Raw genomic sequence first — 18,355 nt, forward strand, 5'->3', positions numbered from 1 at the left:
AAGACGGTTTTCCCTCTGCAGCAGCCTCACTCACCTTCCCTTCATCTCACAGAGCACATCAGGTTCTGCTATTCATGTAATGTTCCAGTTGCTTTTTTAGAAAAGCTTGCTTACTTATTAATGACTGGCTGTAGGATAACACGTTTCTCCAGAAGCCTAGGAGCAGAAAAGATGGGGGCAAATCACCAAACAGAGAGTTGTAAACCAGTGCTAAGAAAGGGAGAGAGGAAATGCAGCTGAGCAACCTGATCTAGCTGTATACGTCCCTGTTCATTGCAGGGAGTTGAACTAGATGACGTTTTAAGGTCCTTTCCAACTCAAACGACTCTGTGAATCTGTGACTCTGTGATGTGAAAACAGCATCATTTCCTCACACAGGACTGCATGCTGCCTTGCTCACTGTGTGCGTGCAGTTCAGTGCAGTCAGTGTAAGTTGCCCTAGTTCAGAGAGCAGAATTTAGCAGAAAGATTTTTCCTGCAAGAAAGATTTTTTCTTCTCTGCATGCTGTAGAAAATCACCAGAATAAATTGAGTTGATCTCAACTGAATAGCTGAAGGGGGCCTACAGAATAGCTGGGGAGAGACTTTTTACAAATGCACGTAGTGACAGGACAAGGGAAAATGACTATAAACTGGAAGAGGGTAGATTTAGACTAGCTATAAGGAAGAAATTCTGTGAGGATGGTGAGACACTGGAACAGGCTGCCCAGAGAAGTTGTGGGTGCCCTCCTCCTTGGAAGTGTTCAAGGCCAGGCTGGATGGGGCTTTGAGCAACCTGGTCTAATGAGAGGTGTCTTTGCCCATGGTGGGAGGGTTGGAATTAGATGATCCTTAAGGTCCATTCCAACACAAATCATCCCATGATTCACTGATTCCATGATTCTATGATCTCAAGCAGAATTTAGGTGTCAGATCCAGTCTTCTCCAGCCTATGTAGATGTATTAGCCTATCTCCAAATCTCTCACATTAGTCTGTGCTATAATCAGAGTCAGAGAATGAAATTGAGTTGCCTGACTTATGTGGAGTCCTATTTCAGTGGAACGTGAAGCTCTGCAAAATCAAAATATTTACAAAAATCAAATATTTTTTTGAAGTTAAAGTTAGGAAGAAACATAAGAAAATATGTGACAGAATTCAAAGAAGTCATTTAGACGTCTTTGAGGAAACAGTTGTTTTCAGACACTCTGAACTTGCTTTGTAAAGGGTTTTCAGGTTTTCTTGCTCTGAAGAACAACATTAAACCTCAAAATCCTTAGTGAAACAGTATATGTGTCTTCTAGCCACTTCTAAGAGAAGAATAAATAAAATACTGCAAAGAACACGTTTGTGTTTACTTGTATAATACGCAAAACTCTTAGAACTCAGAACATGATAAATTTATGTGACACTACTGGAATTGAATGAAAGGTCTTACACTGCTTTGAAGTTAGTAAGAGGTTATATGCATTTTCTAGCAGAGGTTATGTTACATAAAACCATATTAAAGCATTACTTCAAATAGTCATTTTTCATTTAGGAGAGATGGATATAGGCCTCCTGAAGCGACACTCAGAACACCACTTTTCCAAAATATCACACTCAAATAATTCCCACTGCACTTTGCTAACCCCTACTATTCAAGTAGGCCAGCTCATCTACAGATGTGCAGTGTATGTGACAGCATTTTAGACTGCTTTCAAAATCCTTTTAAAACTACACGCAGTACTCTCAGCCTCAACTGTAATGTTTGCTTACTATTTTTCAGTCAAGTCTTCAAAACCATTTTTTTATTCAATGAACAGGCAGAGACAGATCTTCAACTAGCATAAAACAGCACTGCTTTTTTAGTCTTCAGTCATTTTCATTTCTTGGCACCCCAAAAATGTTCCAGCAGAGGCACAGGTCCATGTATTGGAATTTAAGCCTACTGGTAGTAGAGTCTGCTTTTCTTAGTTACCTTTTGCAGACTCTTTTGAAGCGGTCCACAGAATCTCTGGGGACCGACAGACCACAGTCTGAAAACCACATTTCAGTAGAGCAGCACCAATTTACAGCAGATTAAAACCCCAGGTTTTAAAGCTGGCCAATGGCAACCAAATTGAAGAGCTGAACAGGAAGTGCTGCAAGAGAACTGCACAGCCAGCATACAGAGGGCTTTGCCCAATTCAGGTTTATGTTGGAAGAGTGAAACGTCATTCCACCCCTCTTTTTGCCTGAAGCAATAAAGAGTTCCTGCAAAATTGAAGCTTTAATTTAAAACAAATTTGAGGTGCAGTCATTTCTGGCTCACACTAATGCCTACCAGCTCCAACACAGTTGAAAAGAGTAGCCCAGTACAGGTAACATTCTTAGGTTTATGGCATTTCATGCTGTGAAGGAAGCCTTTTAAAACATGAGCCAGAGCATGGCATAATGCTGAAGCTTCATGACAGCAAATGAAAGGACAGTGACGTCTAGAGTGAAGGAGGAGATCCTCTCAATGCCCTAAAACTTCAGAAGAAGTATATGCAGTGTTTGGTGGTGGGTTCGCATGCTGTCAAGGACATAGATCTGTGTCTATCCTTCTTTTCACACTGACTGATTCTGTGGGGCTGGCTTCCCAGTTCCTTGTCTTAACCATCATCCTTCCAGCCTTTTGCCTGGTTCTGGCTCCAGTCTGGTATCTGGGGTTCCAAACTCATGTTTGCTAAACTCTGCTCATGGAGGTGCGTGCTCCATCTTCAAGGAGGACCTGAAGTGCCCCAGTGAAAACCCAAATGAAGATGAAGCTAGAGGAGAAAAAAAAAATGAGAATGCAAGTGGGAAAGGTGAAGCATCTTTGGAGGAAGGACACTTAGCTGCAAGAAAGGTATAAGAAAAGCCATTGCTAGCGGGAGTAGAACAGCAGCTGTCACAGGGGCATTGAAGCCTGCCCTATTCAGAAGGGAGAGATCTAGTGGGACAAGGAAGGAGACACCTGGCTAGGGAGGAAACAGAGAGGTATGAGAGGTAATCTGATGGGGGAGAGAGGAGATCTGTGGGAGATCAGTACTAATGGGAAAAGACGACACTGAGGGACTGGGGGCAGGGGGCACACTGTGATCATGCCTCCAGTGTGTGAGTGGGGAGGAAAGCACAAGGCATCCCTTGCCAAAATATGTAGCCAAGGCTGAGTCATCTTGGTGCAGCTGTGTCCTTGGGGAACTCCTGCCCCAAGTAGATGACCGCCAGCTTTCCTGAAAAAGCTGCCAGCCTTCTTAGCCCTGAGCAGTGTAAAAGGATTTCCTAGTAATAGCACAAATTCAAGAGACAAATATCTCACCATTATTCTAGCATTTTTCACACCCAAGAGGATCTTTAGCTGTGGACCGACAGTGGCATGGACTCTCGCTTTTTGATTAATCTTTTATACCATCTGCTCTCCCTCCACCTATCCATCATCTTCCTGCCCGAGTGATGATTACTTCAGAGTGCAAATCACCTAACATCATTCTGGCTGATAAATTATATATGAAGGACAGGACTTGGTGACTAAGACTGAACCCAGTGGCGTTGGTGTAAGTCTGGGAAGTGCGGGTGCTTAGATACCCTAATGCCTCACACATTTGAGAATAGACAGATTAGATTAAATGGATGGGCTCCAATGGAGTTAGTCCAGGTTTACGCAGGTGTAAGTGAGATCAGAATTGGCCTTCAGTCTGTGGAAAAACTTCACCAGTTTATTAAAGGAAATTTAATGTGCATGGAAAACAGCCTATCCTTAATTAATCACATGGAAAATACTAAAAATATAGACAAACCAGCAACACTGGCAGCTTCTCTCTACACTAGTATCATCTCTGAGGTGTACACCTGCTTGGCAACTACTGGTGTTGGTTAATCAACACTCTATCTTGGGAAAAATAATCTAACTCATTTGTTTTGGTTCTTTTTTCTTCTTACCTGCATCAATGACAAAAACATGTGAAAGAATAGCTTCAGCTGGACTGCACACCGAGGCAAGGAATTGCTGCAACAAGCAGTGAAGATGCTCCTTGCGTGGCAGTGATAAATGCCAGTCCTTCCTGGTTGTCTGCAGGAGCTGGAAAGTGATGTTGTGGTTAGCAGATACTTGCTGGAGGTGAAAACAACTGCAGAGGTGTTGTGGCTTTCATCTAGAAGGTGAAGACGATAACAGGAGGTATCTTGCTATGTTTTTCATCTGCTTGGCATCAGCCAGTTGCCAACTATAGAGGTAAAAGATGGAAGTGGGGAGAACTAGTTGCTCTACCTCTCGGAGGGCAGTTGGAAGTAGGGACTGAACAAACTTGTTACCACTGCTAACGCCTCTACTTCTGTAGCATGCCACAGGCAATCTTGACAAACCCTGCCAAGATGTCTCTCCTTTTGATTTGTGTGTTCTCCCCATGTCAAGGCTAACCTTTATTTTATTTTAAATACTTTCTAACCTTTTTTTCTCCTTTGGAAATAACCTACAGAGTGTAAAACCAATTACAGTGGCAGAAAATTATCATTACAAGATTCCCCAGAGACATAAAGCAAAGCATACTCCCCACCGTCTCCACCTGCAGCTGACCCATGAGGACGGTGGAAGGGCTGACCAAGGGCAGGCAGCCCATTACACATTGCAGGGAGCCAGGCAACAGCGTGACAGCGCATGGCCACTGCTAGCTCCCCACCTGCTGCGTGCAGGTGACCGGGCTGGCCCCTCCAGCTCTGTGCATGGCTGGCTGAGCCAGTCACAAATTCAGGAGGTTTTAGGATTCTGCACTGACTGTTGCACTCAAGCTGCGAAGAGCGAATGACATGCCTTTGCCATTGAACAGACAAACTACAGCCAGGTATTGTGGTTGATCACAGACCTACCGACCTATTGGAAAACACAGCTTATGTAAAATGTTATAGCACATTTTCTTACCAATAGTGGCTAGGGGGTGTGACCAAACCTGCCAGCCAGTCTGTAAAGTCACATGTCGTAAAGTAGCTAATCAAACCTGACATGAACATTAACAAGAGGAAAAAAAAGGCATAAGGGTAAAACATTCCCAGTCTCTTTTCCTCTCTAACCCCAAAGCAAAACCCACCTCTACCCATGCAGCTCTCCCACAGGGGAAAGGATGAAAGGGAAAGCACATCACAGCTGCGACCACATCATTTAATGCATTAGGGGAAGACGTTCAGACAAACAAGAGCTCTGAGAAGTATCTGGAAACACATTCTGGAAGGGAGCAACAATCATACAGTCACTGTGCATAAGTACAAGCCACTTTTGAGGGGCAGAAGTGGGGACAGAAGCTTAAAATTTGGCCAATTATTTAAAACACTGTATCCTTCAGAACTCCAGGAAGATACAGAGAGAGAGGAAGAAGGATACACTGGGGCAACAGAGCTTATTTCTGCCTCTCCCAAAATCAAAGAAGCATCCCTGGATGCCTGCACTCTGGCATTACAGTTCTCTGGGAAGGAAAAGTGCGTGTATGAGGATGCTCTGGCAACATCAGGAGTCCATTTTACAATGCTCAGAGAGAACAAGGGAGACTTGTCTAATCACAAGGGAGATATCTGCTCCTACATCTCAAAATGCTTCAAATTGTAGTTGCTTCTAATGGGATACACACAGAGATTAATGACTCTGATTGCAATGCTTCAGCGACACCCCCCTCAAAGCCAAACTTGTGCCATTTAGTCGGGAGCTGTGAATAAAGAATGAGTAGTTTCTTTCCTTGAACCGTCCTATTACTGTCTTCAGTAAAATGCTGAAATTAAAAATATGTGTACAATATTGCTATTTGAATATCATGATCACATTTATTTTGAATAATTAAAAGCAGTATATTCAAAAAATACTTAAACTAAGTGAAACATATTTCAAATTTTGCAGTAGATGAGGTTCTCAATCTATTTTTGTTTTAAATACTACTCAGATGGTTTTATTTTTCCTACTGAAGAAAAAATATGGACTTCATTATTTAAGTTTTTGGTATCCAAAACTACCACAAAGAGTCAGCTGCTAAGGACTAGCACTGCCAGTGGTTTGGGATCTTAGCCAAAATCACAGATTACCAAAACATATCTAGCCCTGCATAGGACAGAACAGAATGGTTCCGTTCAAGAAAGCATGTCAGTCTTTCATTGCATGAGAGGGTAAATAAATAATTTTTTAAAACCCCTGAACCCCAAGCTCCCTCCAATTACAAAGTGTCCCCAGGAGTCATATATTTGATTTGGGAAACTCTGAGGTGGGGGCTTGAACACTCTGTTCAGAGGGAGCAGGTCTTAGCAGATTGTGTTACATCAAATATTTGTATCAGACGTAGGTTTTTAGCTCCATTACATTCAGAGTTCTTTCCTCTACTTGTTTGTAGCTGTACACAGGATAGAGTTTCTCAAAGCCTATGCTTTAATAGGAAAAAGACTCATATTATATCAAGTTACAAGGCATGAAAGAGCGAGGCTAACTCTGGGTTTTCTGACTTATTCTTATCTACCAAGAGCAACCTACAGCATCCTAGTGCTTTCCTCAAGAAATGAATGCAAACACATCTGGCATTTTCCAGCCCTCGGGAAGAAAGAAGCGTGCCTGTGAGATGCTTTCTTTTTGAGAATAGTGCTGCTGCTAGGGTGACCGCTGAAGGAGCGAGCCAGAGGTGTGTTTTCCATTAAGCACTTGTTCTGGCCAGGGTAGGGATCACTTCATTTTGCCTGACTTTGCGTCCCATGGCCATGGTCCAGCTCATGTAGACAGCTGTCTTCTCCTCCTTGCTGACAGCTTTATTCCTTCAGTGAAGCAAAGCTGTTATGGGCAGCCATCGCCTGGAAGGAACGTTGACCTCTTAGGTGGCTGGGATCAACACCAGGCACAGTGAGACAAGCGCTGTCTGCTTTCCCCTCACATGGGAGCCAGTCCCAGGGGTACCACGCACTGAATTAGCAGAGACCTCATCTTTCAGTTCATGTTGCCTAATGCAAGATCAGTGGGGCATAAAGTTTCTATTATCTATGTTTTAATAATGGATGAAGCTCCCCTCCTCCTACTCCAAAAGCCCCACATTTAACCCTGCTCTAGGCAGATGACGCAGCTGGCCCTTTGTCTGCTCAGCTCCTTCCAGATGGGCACCCAGTGCCACCTGAGCTGAGTCGGCTCAGGGAACATTTTGTTACTTGCTATTTATTTCAGAAACCAAAGGCTTCCCCTTTATTTAAGGGAGTTATAGTTCTGCATTTGTGTCAGCCCTAAGGATGTCCAGGGGATAAAAAAAAGTGTGCTTCTAAGGCTCTGAATTTTCAGCTTTGCTACCTCAGTTATTGCTTACTTATTGACCAACTCTCAAAGATGCCAGGGAGTATTATTTTTCTGAGTTACAAAAGTGTATTTGGTGAACAGATCCTCAGATTTGGATCTCTAAATTTGACTTGATCCATATGCCTTCCTGCGTGGTTGCAGAATGATGAAGTTGTTACATAGCTGAATGTGAGGCATTGGTCACCCTTTTGACTGTTTTTGTCAGCACTGAGACACTCTTTCCTCTGACAGAGTTAGTTTGGAAGTCCAGGTTATTAGCAGTGTAAGGAAAATGCTAGAAACAGTTGAGTGACTCATCATTGTTTCATAAAAAGTATCACACTACCAAAAAAAAAAAATCATGTGAAATTTTTTAACTGAAGCAGGTAAAATCAAACTCAAAACAGGCATGGATATATAAAGAATTGTATTAGAAGTGTTATGGTTGGCCTGTGGAGAACAAGGGGGAACAGTGTGGCAGAAAGGCATCAGAAGGAACAACAAGGTTTAGGTGATACCTAGCTCTGCAAATCATCCTTAGCACAGCACATCTACATGCAGCTTCTGAGCAGACCCCAGTGGGAAAACAAAGGACTGCATAGAATAAGGGACAGCAGCTAAGAGATGATGACGAAGAAGATGAAGAACAAGGCTGGAGCTTTGAGACATCCAGAGACTGAGACAAAAGACAGTGAGTAAACCCTAGTGACTCACAGAGATACAGAAGGATGGAGGGAGGAAAGTTCCTGTTCACTGCAAGCTTCTGAGGAGTTCAAAAGGTTTGTGAATATATGAGAAGGGGAGTGTGAGTACCTAAAATCAGCTTGTTTTATAACACAGCAACCTTCTTCTTCTGGAAAGCCAGATTCTGATCTTTGCCACAATTGCAGTGCTATTTGCTAGAAAATAACAACTAATGTACTTGCTGCTAAGGCAAACCTCAAGACAAGATAACATGGTGCACTGGGTACATTTAAAAAACCATCTCCGGAGCTTTAAAGCTTGTTCAGGTATCTGTGCAGCAAAGCTCCAACCTCCATCACTTAAACTTTTCAGGAAAACAAAATCAAACAAAACCAAAGCCACGGTAAGTGTGTAAAGCATACATGGATGTTGCAATCCTCAAGTGACAGAGTGACTCAGCAGCAAAACCAAGAGGTGGTCTCTGTTCCACATGCCAGCCACTTCTGGTGTTGTACCACCCAGCTGGTTAGCATCAGATGGATAGCTTCACGCAGTGCTAACAATACCTTCTGCGCTCAAGGTTAGGACTTCATAATTTGTTTTCAGTTGTGCTTGATGGGACTGAGCCATAAACGTCATCATTTTGAGGCTCCAAATTCACTTCTTCAGCTCAGGCCACATTTCACTTAAACAAAAACACTTTGACTGCTGTCCTAACAGCTGTGGATTTCCAGTTCTTTGCCTAGGGAAAACACCAGAACATTTTCTACTTACAATTCATCTCAAAAACACAAATATAACTCATTTATTTAGTTCAGAACTGTCAGTCAAGAAAAGAATTATAGACCTGTCTTGTTTTCAAATACCATTTGTATAACAGAAGATTAATCAATAACCTACCATTCACAAAGCACACTGCAGCAATCACGTCCCATTTTCTGACTCTCAGACCAAAAAAAAGTATACAGTCAATTTTAATAGTGAAATGACTAAACTTATCACTTCCAAACAACATTATATTATCAGAAGAACTCAAAGAAGACAGACATAGAACTCCCTTCAAGCAAAGCAGGACAGACGGGAAATGGCACACGACCAGCAGGCGATACTACAGCCTTATCCCATCTGCACTCATGAAAATGACCTCCTTCCTTAGGACACGGGACATGTCCCACAGTGACTGCCAATAATAAGGTCTAGACAGAACTCCTCCTTGAAAAACACCTATCCCTTTTATTCACATAGCTTCAATTTGCAATGAAGAAAATGTGACAAAGGGTTCTAGTATAAAGTGCAAACCCAGGTTGCCCCCTCTACCTTCTGCTGGAAAACCCCACACATCTATTCAGAGGGAATTAAAAGCTTCACCTGTCTGACATAGAAGGCACAGCACCTTAGATTTCTGGCATAACTTGTAACCTACAGTCTACAGCACTGGAAGAGGTCAGATGCAGTTTGCATCTCTAGCAGCAGTGCTAGCACTAAAACAGTGGAAGAATGGAGCCATCTTAATGGAGCAGTAGGAATCAATAACATGCAAAACCTATCACCACTTGCTCTAGGAGAAACACCCCAGTTGATTTTCTAAGCAAATCAACTGCAAATACATTTAAGAAAAGCAAAATCAAGCAATCCTTCTGCCTCACACATGACTCACATTATGTTCTTACTTAGTAGTGCAGCTTACTGGGAATTGTATATACATTTTAATTGATTTTCATTTGTATGCTTTCACAAGGTGAGCCCAAGCTCTGGATTTGGATGCCAGTGGCTGAACAAGCTTTTTGCCCACTATTCTAACCACTTACTTTTAACAGCTGAGTAGGTTCAGGTTTTCACTTTGACCAAAAAAATTAGGCCAGATGAAAAGGTTTAGAATGACAAACCAGAGCAAGGATCTCTTCTATTTTCTCTTATTATTTTTCTTGCAACAGTGAATGACATTATAAAAAGACTCATATTTTGTTGTGTTTACACTATAGCATAACAGGGGAGAAAGTAGCTATCATTTACAAAGCTTACTGAGGAAAACCTCCCTGTTAAGATGTGATAAGTCTAATGGACGCATTCTCACAAGTTAGGCAGAAGTTAGTGTTACAGTCAGTCACAAACTCAAATTTACCTCTTTTCATCTAAGTGAATGAACAGGTAAGTTTGATCACATTTTATTTACATCATCAAACTGCTTGAATTTGTCTGTGTCTTATAGGAGACATATCTTACTCTAATGTTGCAGAACTAAGTACCTACAAAATTGACTTAGAATCAGATGCTTGGAAATCATACATTCTGAGCACTTAGACAAGTTAGAAACTGCCAAAGTAAAATTATTAAGTTGGAATTTTTTCCAGATAATTACTCAAGCCCCCAACTCTTCAGGCTTCATGTGCACTGTTTGGTACATCAATGGCTTCAGATAAGAGTAAGTGTAATGGATCAGACTTTCATGGGGTAACTTAACTCCAAGAACCCCAGTATCATCTTACATCTGCCATAGCTTTGGCCCTGTTACTGCAAATGTCTTTCTAACACAGGGATGTCAGATAACAACCTAGAATTTTTTAAGGCAGGAACTCTAGTTGGTTCTTTCATTTCTTAGCAGTGCAGGAAAAGGAGGACAATTTCTCAATTTCCTCACTCAACACAGTACAACTCTCCAGAAAGTCTATGGGAGTTATGAGTGCACAATAATTACATGGCTGGGACTTTATAAAGAGAGCAGTAACATTAGTAAAACAGCATGGCTAATTTGCTATTCAGGGATTTTTTTCCTAAGTCATATTTAATTACTATCCTTGTTTCTTTGCCCACTGCCCTTCCCACTCTCCTCCCTTCTTCTCTGAAGAGCTGTGGAATGTTGACGCTAAAGGAGAAGCTGATTATGCTGCACACTGGCACCGAGTTGTCCAGGCTGCACACAAAAGATCATGAATAGGCAGGCGTGTACTTGCTGCAAATATAGTTCAGACACTACTTAGGCATTTAGAATCAAAGATCTGCTGCTAGCAACAAGTCCTCCAGAAGTGTGCGATTTGGCATGCCTGGAGCTGTTAAGTGGATGCAGGCAAAAAAATGCTGAAGTTATGGGGAAGGAATATGAAGGGTGCTAATTGCCATCTGCCAATGCCTCAGAAAAAAGTCTTTGCGATAGACATTCAGCATGGGAAAATGTAATCGCAGCAACAAAGTGTTTACAGGAGAATACATCTAACAAAGCAGGAGGTGCTCAGGCTTAGGAGACACCTGGCAGCAGAGGAAAATGCTTCTGTGCTATAAATCAAACATTAATGCTTCTGCTCTAATGTGCATCTGTTACTTTTTATTCTTGAGAATCCATAGTTATATGGTCTCCTATCTGGAATAATAATTGGCAAAATAACAACAACAAAAAAGGGCTCGTTTCTATAGCATCTTGTGCTGGCATTTCTTCTACAATTGCATTTTTTGTGGGCAACTGGATCTGAATACAATATTGAATGGCAAGACGCTCTGCACCCATCATACACTTCAGCTCTGGCAACCTTGTAATGAACTGGACAGTGTGTACATCTCTCCCTGCTTTTTCTCAGTGAAATCAGAATATTTTAAGCCATGTGAATATACTATTGATAACAGAATTGATCTTTAAATTAACCACTAGAGATATTAATTACCCTTTCCATGCAGGAGTGTTTGTGTGAAATAAAGCAAAGAGAAGGAGACCAAATGGGGAAGCTTTCTGGACCTCTTCCCTCTTAAAAGGTTAGGGAGTGTCTTGGCTTACTGCATGACAAAATGACCTCACAAATACAGGACTGCCATCTCAGCTTTTGTCCTTGACTTCCAGAAATGTTTCTGTGGCTTCTGTCATACATTACAAATAGGGTAGACCTTCATCTCCAAAAATACAGGGAATTTCCCAGGTGGAAATATGATCATGATGTCAGTAACATACGCATACTGATTCCTACAGTTTTGGGGCAGTCAGACTGACACGCATGTAAGTGTGACCCTTTTTTTGACTGCCAAGCAAAGTAGGTGCTTGTCAGGACAACTACCTGACAGATTGCCCACTTCTAGGCAGGCACCATTTCCAGGCAGAAACCTTACTCTTTCCGGGGCTGGCCACTGGAGAAGATGTACCTACGTTGTAGTAAAGAATGGTATGGTCATAACTACATGCATTAAAGCGCCTAAAGGCCTTGGGAGCTCCAGTCTTGACTGAAGTGCCATCCAGAAAGCCAGTAGCTGCCTGCTGTTTGAATAGGCCACCCCAGATCCAGCTGAAGCACTGGAGGAGAAGGCCCAGCCTTCACCCCTAGAGCACATGGGGTGGCCCCAGAGCAAACCCAAATCCAGCAAACCACCAGAGGGAGATAAACTCACACACTTGGCCAAATACAGCTCCTTCTGTGAGGGGGAAATTGTAGGAGTTCCAGAGGGGGACATAGTTGACGGCAAATGTGCGAAGATGGAGAAGAGCAGGCTATTGCAGCAGGCCTCACAGCCTGCTTGCTGCCTCCATTCCCAGAGGCAGCTGGGCCACATGAGAACTGGGCCAAAAGAGACGGAGGACACAAAGGCTGCCTTTTTTTCCTCTAGACCCAACTTGAAAGGTATTTTTCTCCATCAAGCTGCAGGACAGGATGATTACACAGGAATTATCAGGTAAAGCCGGATTTGTTGGTCTTATCTGATGGATGTCCCAGGTTTTTCATGACTGAAGGAGTGGGACTCATGGGGAAAGAAAGGCAACAAAGGCAGGCTGTTGGGACACTGAAGCACTGTGGGGATAACTGCAGCATAAAGATAGATCAGATTAGGTAAAACAGGCTGGATCACAAACTGCTGGAGAAAAGAGAGGATCTGAAGCAGGTCTGTGAAAACAGCCCAGCCATGCTCTATCTGCACAGAAAAGTATTCCACAGAAAAGAAAACTGTCTTGCAATTGTCTTAAATTTATGAAAAATGTTCAGGTTGCTGCTGAACCTTTAGAAAATGCATTAGATAGACTGAAGATAAACAAGTGTAGACAAACCTACAAGAGTAGACATCCAAATACTTCTCCCTTTCTCATCACTGAGCTTTTAATGAATCAGGAAATACATCCAAATGAGATGGCTGCCACATGAAACCTATATTTAAAACATTTTAAACCCGGTAATATGCTCACAGAAAAACTAACTCCCACACTATCAACAACCAGGACCTTGAATTTTGGGATTACTTTTGACAAGTCCAAACTTTCTGATCTAAGTTCCTGCCTCACTATTAGGAAAACTGCATGTTTCCAAATGTCCTTACCATTAGAAAACAGAAAATTCAAGCTATTGAATCAACATAAAAATATTCTTTCCTCCAAAAAAATGACAAGCCAATTGATTTGGCTACAACATACACTTCAGGAAGATGTACTGACATGAGGATGAAGGTGGTGAAAAATAACACCTACATCATCAGAACTCAAGATTTTTGAGTCCTCTCAGAGAGGCTGAGAGGAAAGCCTAGTGGGAGGACAGGAACAGTTATACCTTGCATATAAAAAAGGCACCTTCCTCCACCTAACTCATCCAGCAGATGCAGCAGAAAAACATTGTCAGTACCCATGCAAGACAATTTAGTATGAGGCCCAAGCCACACACAGCAGAAAATAATTATGTAATTGGAAAAAAGAAACTGCTAAGAGATACTGCAACACTCCTGTGTATCCGTTCCAATACTGAAGCTTCCGCTCTGGGTGAAGTTGTATTTCTACACCTGGCTTAGCAAGCAGGTGTGATCTTTTTTTTTTTTTTAAATCGGTTTCATGACACTTAATCAATGTCATTGTCACCTGCAGATTAAGCAAGTGTAATACATCATAAAAAGTTGTTAAATTTGGTCATCGTTCAGAAACATCTTTTAGTACCTGATATTGTCATCTGGCCTTGCTTCCCATGAACAACATATTGTTCAGTCATGGTCTGAGGGCTCTCTTGGTGTCTGGCATCTCCTAGAGTAAAAAGGCAGAACTGTACATCAACATACAAGCAGCTAAGTGATCTGGGACATGTCTACCAAAGAGTATGACACTTGCCTTCCCTAAACTTCATTTGCTACTGTACCAGCTGTCACCTATACCAGTAAATACAAACAAGCCAGGGACCTGTTTGACACAGACTAGTCCCATGGGGCTTCTAGGCACCACGTGGAGCTCTGCTGACACTAGGAGGTAATTACTTGTGTGTGTGTGTAGGGAGCAGGACTGCTCAAAAATGTCTGCAGCACTGGGAGCAGGTTTTTCACAGCTTTTTGGTGCTGCATAAAAAGCAGTATGGCACCAAGCATGTCAGAGCAGAGTTTTAAGATGGAAAGCCTCCCAGGACAGTACTGGAGGACACATGAGCCAGTGTGGCACAGCCTCATCCATATTATCTGGTTACTTACTGAGGACAGTCCTGGAGCCCTGAACTGTGTCTGGGCACTCTCTTGTAGAGAGCTTTGCTGCAGAGCTAACAGTTCAGCAGGACAGAGAATACACAGCCCATACCTGAACTTGCTTCCTGGTGGTTTTAGCAGCATGGATTCTGGAGGTGCATACACTGGCAGACCTCTTGTTCAAGGTGACTTATCACCTCCCTAAGAGATGCTCTCATCTTCAGGGAACAGCAGAGCCCTCTGATCCAACATAAAGTAATTCTCTCTTCTATGTGGTGAGATAGAATAAAGGGGATTTGATTAAGAGTTTGCAGAATATTAACACAATGCAAATTTTCAAGCCTTGTTACAATGTGGGAAGTTGGAAAGAAAGAAATTTAAGACTGTGCCTGTGCTAGAAAATGGTACGTTAATTGAGCCAGGTAACTATAATCCTGACAGCCTGGATAAAATAATGGAGAAACCAATATGGGATTGAATTAATAACAAGACAAATGGGAAGATAATTAAAAATTCCAATCAAGTTTATGAAACAGACCTTGTCTGACTAACCTAGTATATTGTTTTGATGAGACTACAATTTTGGCTTATGAAAGTAGCAGTATTGGTACAATATAACATATTTCAGCTTCTGTGAGACTTAACAGCAAACCAGTATTTTCATTAGGAATTTAGAACAATTGAAATTATTATGATTCATTCGAAATGTGAGATAAACATGGCTCATGGACAGCAGTAAATGAAGACAACATCAGTGAGTGGGTTTGTTTCTACTGAGATCCATATGGAATCCCATCCCAGCCCTATTAGACTTTCACCAGATAGGCTAGACAACAAAAGATGACAACAGAACTTACCCCAAAAAGCTCAAAGATAAGAGGAGGTTTTAGGGAAAATTATGCACAAATAAAGATGATAAGCCTCTCAGCAGCCCTGCAAAATTGTTGTATTGAAATATGACAAAAAAAATCCAGTTACAGACACAGAGAATGAAGGACAAGTCCCATGTGAATGCTCATATATGGGTAACTATACTGATAAATTGAGATGGGTTCAAAGAGAAACCAAGAAAATAAACACAGTATCAAAAAAAAAAAAAAAGTCTTGTTAAAGATACATAGGGTTCAATCTATTTAGCTTAAAATACGTGGAGGGGATGAGAACAGTCCATAGCCAAACAGAAAGTTGTTAAGAGATGCCACAGACAGGATTAAAATCTAATAGGTGTGGGTAGACAGTAGCACTAAAACCGAGACCCAAACTTAAAAGGCAACATTTTATAACCTTTAATTTCTAAAAAATATTTTAAAGACAAAGCAGACTAGTTTGCAAATTTAAGAAACAATTCAAAATAAGTCTTAACTGTGGTTAGATTACCACACAAAACCTACATCTAGCTTTATAATCCAGGGATGGCCTAGAATGAACTAGCACTGACAAACTGTTGTAAAGCAAATCAGCTGTGCCTGGTTGCACTATTATTGTAGGCAGCTAAGTCAGACTTCTGACCATACCCATATCCATACCTGAACCTAGGGCTCAAGTTACTGCTTTGAAGAGATGCAAACAAGCATCGATGCATTCTTAGAAGGTGTTACAGGACAAAACCACTTTCTCTATTACTGTGGTATGAAGAAGTACCAAATGAGATGATGGTCCTAATGTATCAGGCATCATCTATGAGGTCTGTAAGAGATTAGATGAGCGGTGAGTTAAACAAGAGGGTCAGAAACAAGAGGACAGTTGGACTTCCCATCGTAACACAACCTCTGGGTAAGGCCAAAGACAAAGCATGCAGCAGATGCAGGTATCCAGTGCAGATTTCTTCATCACCACAGCACCCGTGCCAATGTCATGCTTGTGCTGGTCTGCTGCTGCAGGCTGATAAGACAGCTTGCTTTCCTGCCTAGCAAGGCCTCATGCGGAGAGAGGTTTATCATTCCTCCTCTCCCTGACATTAACAGTTCCTTGTAAACCCTCAGGTCAGCAGCACTGGCCTCACACAAGAGATTGCAAAGCACAAACAGGTACTGCTCCTCCACTGCACCCCAGTGCTTTCCCCCTTGCTCTCGAGGCTGGTCTTATTTCTGCTTTGTTATTCTGAATCACAAAAATGCACTTGATCTCCCCTCCCACACCTTACGTACAAACTCCTTAAACACTTTTGTTAATGCAAGTGGCATTTTTAGAATTACTTGTATTGTGCTCCTCCAGTGCATGAGCTGCTTATCAATCATTTAATTGGGATGTCTTGCTCTTCACCCAGATGGTCCCTTTCAGCAGATACCATTGTGTTTTAAAACTTTGATAATTATAGCCCTGTAAATGGAGAGTGCAAGATTTGTTGGTTGCAGCCAGCTCATCTTTCTTCTGTAACAGCCTCATTGTCTAGTCATTGCTTCACTGACAATGGGAAGAGATCTGTGCAAATGGAAACACCCTCCTCAGCTGGGTAAACAGAAGCAGGAGCCTCGCTGATAGCGAGTCCAGGAAGGATTAAAATCTATCAGTAATTGTGACTCTGCTGTTTTTCTTTCCCTCCTTCCCTGGCCACACAAGCATCTATGCTGCTCTGTTAGTTGATTTGAAACATATTTCAGTCTTGTCTACACTGGCAAACAATACTCTGTCATCACTCTGTTCTCTTTTTTTTTTCTAACAAAACCAATTAAGCAGATTCCTGAGGGAAATGGGTCCATCACTTCTCTGTTGTTACCCTGCACAATACTGTGGTGAAAATGCAGCTCCAAGCAGAACCTGGGCATTTTTACCCCTCCACCGAGGACTACCAGCCTTGCCCAGGGGCATGCGGGCAGCTCTGCTGTCCCTGGGCAATGCCACCCTCCTCTCCTGGCCCATGGGCACCTCTCTTCGGAGCCACATCTTCTCCATGCCAGCCCGTGTCCTCTGCAGCACATCACAGTGCTGGGGGACTGCTTGGCTCTGAAGTTTAAAAATTACCTATGTCAAGAGGAAAGATTAACCTCTAAACAAATTGATGGAAGACAATGGTAAAGAGCTGACACAGCCTGTGTCTTTCAGTGACAGAGTTAATGCATACAAGTCAAAACAACTGCTTTTGAGATCCTGCGGTGCCCTTCAGTGAGGGAGGTCTAACGCCCTGGGTGTATCCTGGACACAGGGTGCCTGGATTTAAGGACACCTCCAATAAAGTGAGACAGCAGCACAAAAATCTCAAAAACAAAATGCCTTTTGCAGTGTATTTGAAAAAAAATATATGAATTTCTCTTTCTTTCATAGTTTCCATAGGTCAAAAAAATGGATATGCTACTCCTTATTACTTTGCAAATCAGATTTTCTGATTTCCTATAAGAATTCATGGACGGCTGGAGAAGAGGTTCCACCATAGGAGTGAGAGTGAAAGCAATTTTTTTGTCAAACACCATTTCTATTTACAGTTTAACTTGTTCAGTAAAACAGCTTTCCATAAAACCATCTGCATAAAAGATTTAACACTCCACTTGGTTATGAGACAAGAAAGCCTGAAGCTCACCTCTGCAACCTTAATTCAAAACCAACCACAGGACATCAGCACCAGCACAGGTATTTCTAAAGGTGAAATAAAATACAAGAAAGCTTAGGTTAAAACCTTTGCAGCCTTCTCCACGTGTTTTTTTTTTTTTTTTTTTTTTTCTGTTTTGGATGACTTACAATGTTTGCTTATCACTAGTATGTAAGGTTTAAAAAGCATAACATTTATCACCTCTCACTCAAGGCTTCATGAGAAAAGATTATTTAATTAAGGAGTTGAATTATTAAAGAACTTGTAGAGTAATGTGAACGTATTGAGTTCACTACAGTGTTTACATGGCAATAAGGTGGATGCAGAAATGACACACTGAGGCTGGGCATCCTCACCAAATTTAGCAGTACTTTCTGTTCAAATTTCTTACAGCAAAACCTTCTCAGAAAAGTGCTGTTCAACAATTAACAATAGGTGGTTTTTAGGGCAACAATTCAGAAGTTTGCCAGGGAGGTACCGACTTAGAAAAGGCATATGAGTAACTCCTCTG

General features: G+C 41.9%; 1 long non-coding RNA gene across 1 annotated transcript; it reads right to left on the reverse strand.

Moving 5' to 3' along the window:
- LOC110395017 lies at positions 5,885-17,483 on the reverse strand. Its single transcript, XR_002436101.1, has 3 exons — positions 14,434-17,483; positions 13,813-13,896; positions 5,885-8,667 (listed from the first exon to the last, which is right to left on the reverse strand). It is a non-coding gene; the product is annotated as an uncharacterized LOC110395017 (long non-coding RNA).

This window comes from Numida meleagris, chromosome 2 (genome assembly GCF_002078875.1).
Source record: "Numida meleagris isolate 19003 breed g44 Domestic line chromosome 2, NumMel1.0, whole genome shotgun sequence".
Lineage (NCBI taxonomy): Eukaryota > Metazoa > Chordata > Aves > Galliformes > Numididae > Numida > Numida meleagris.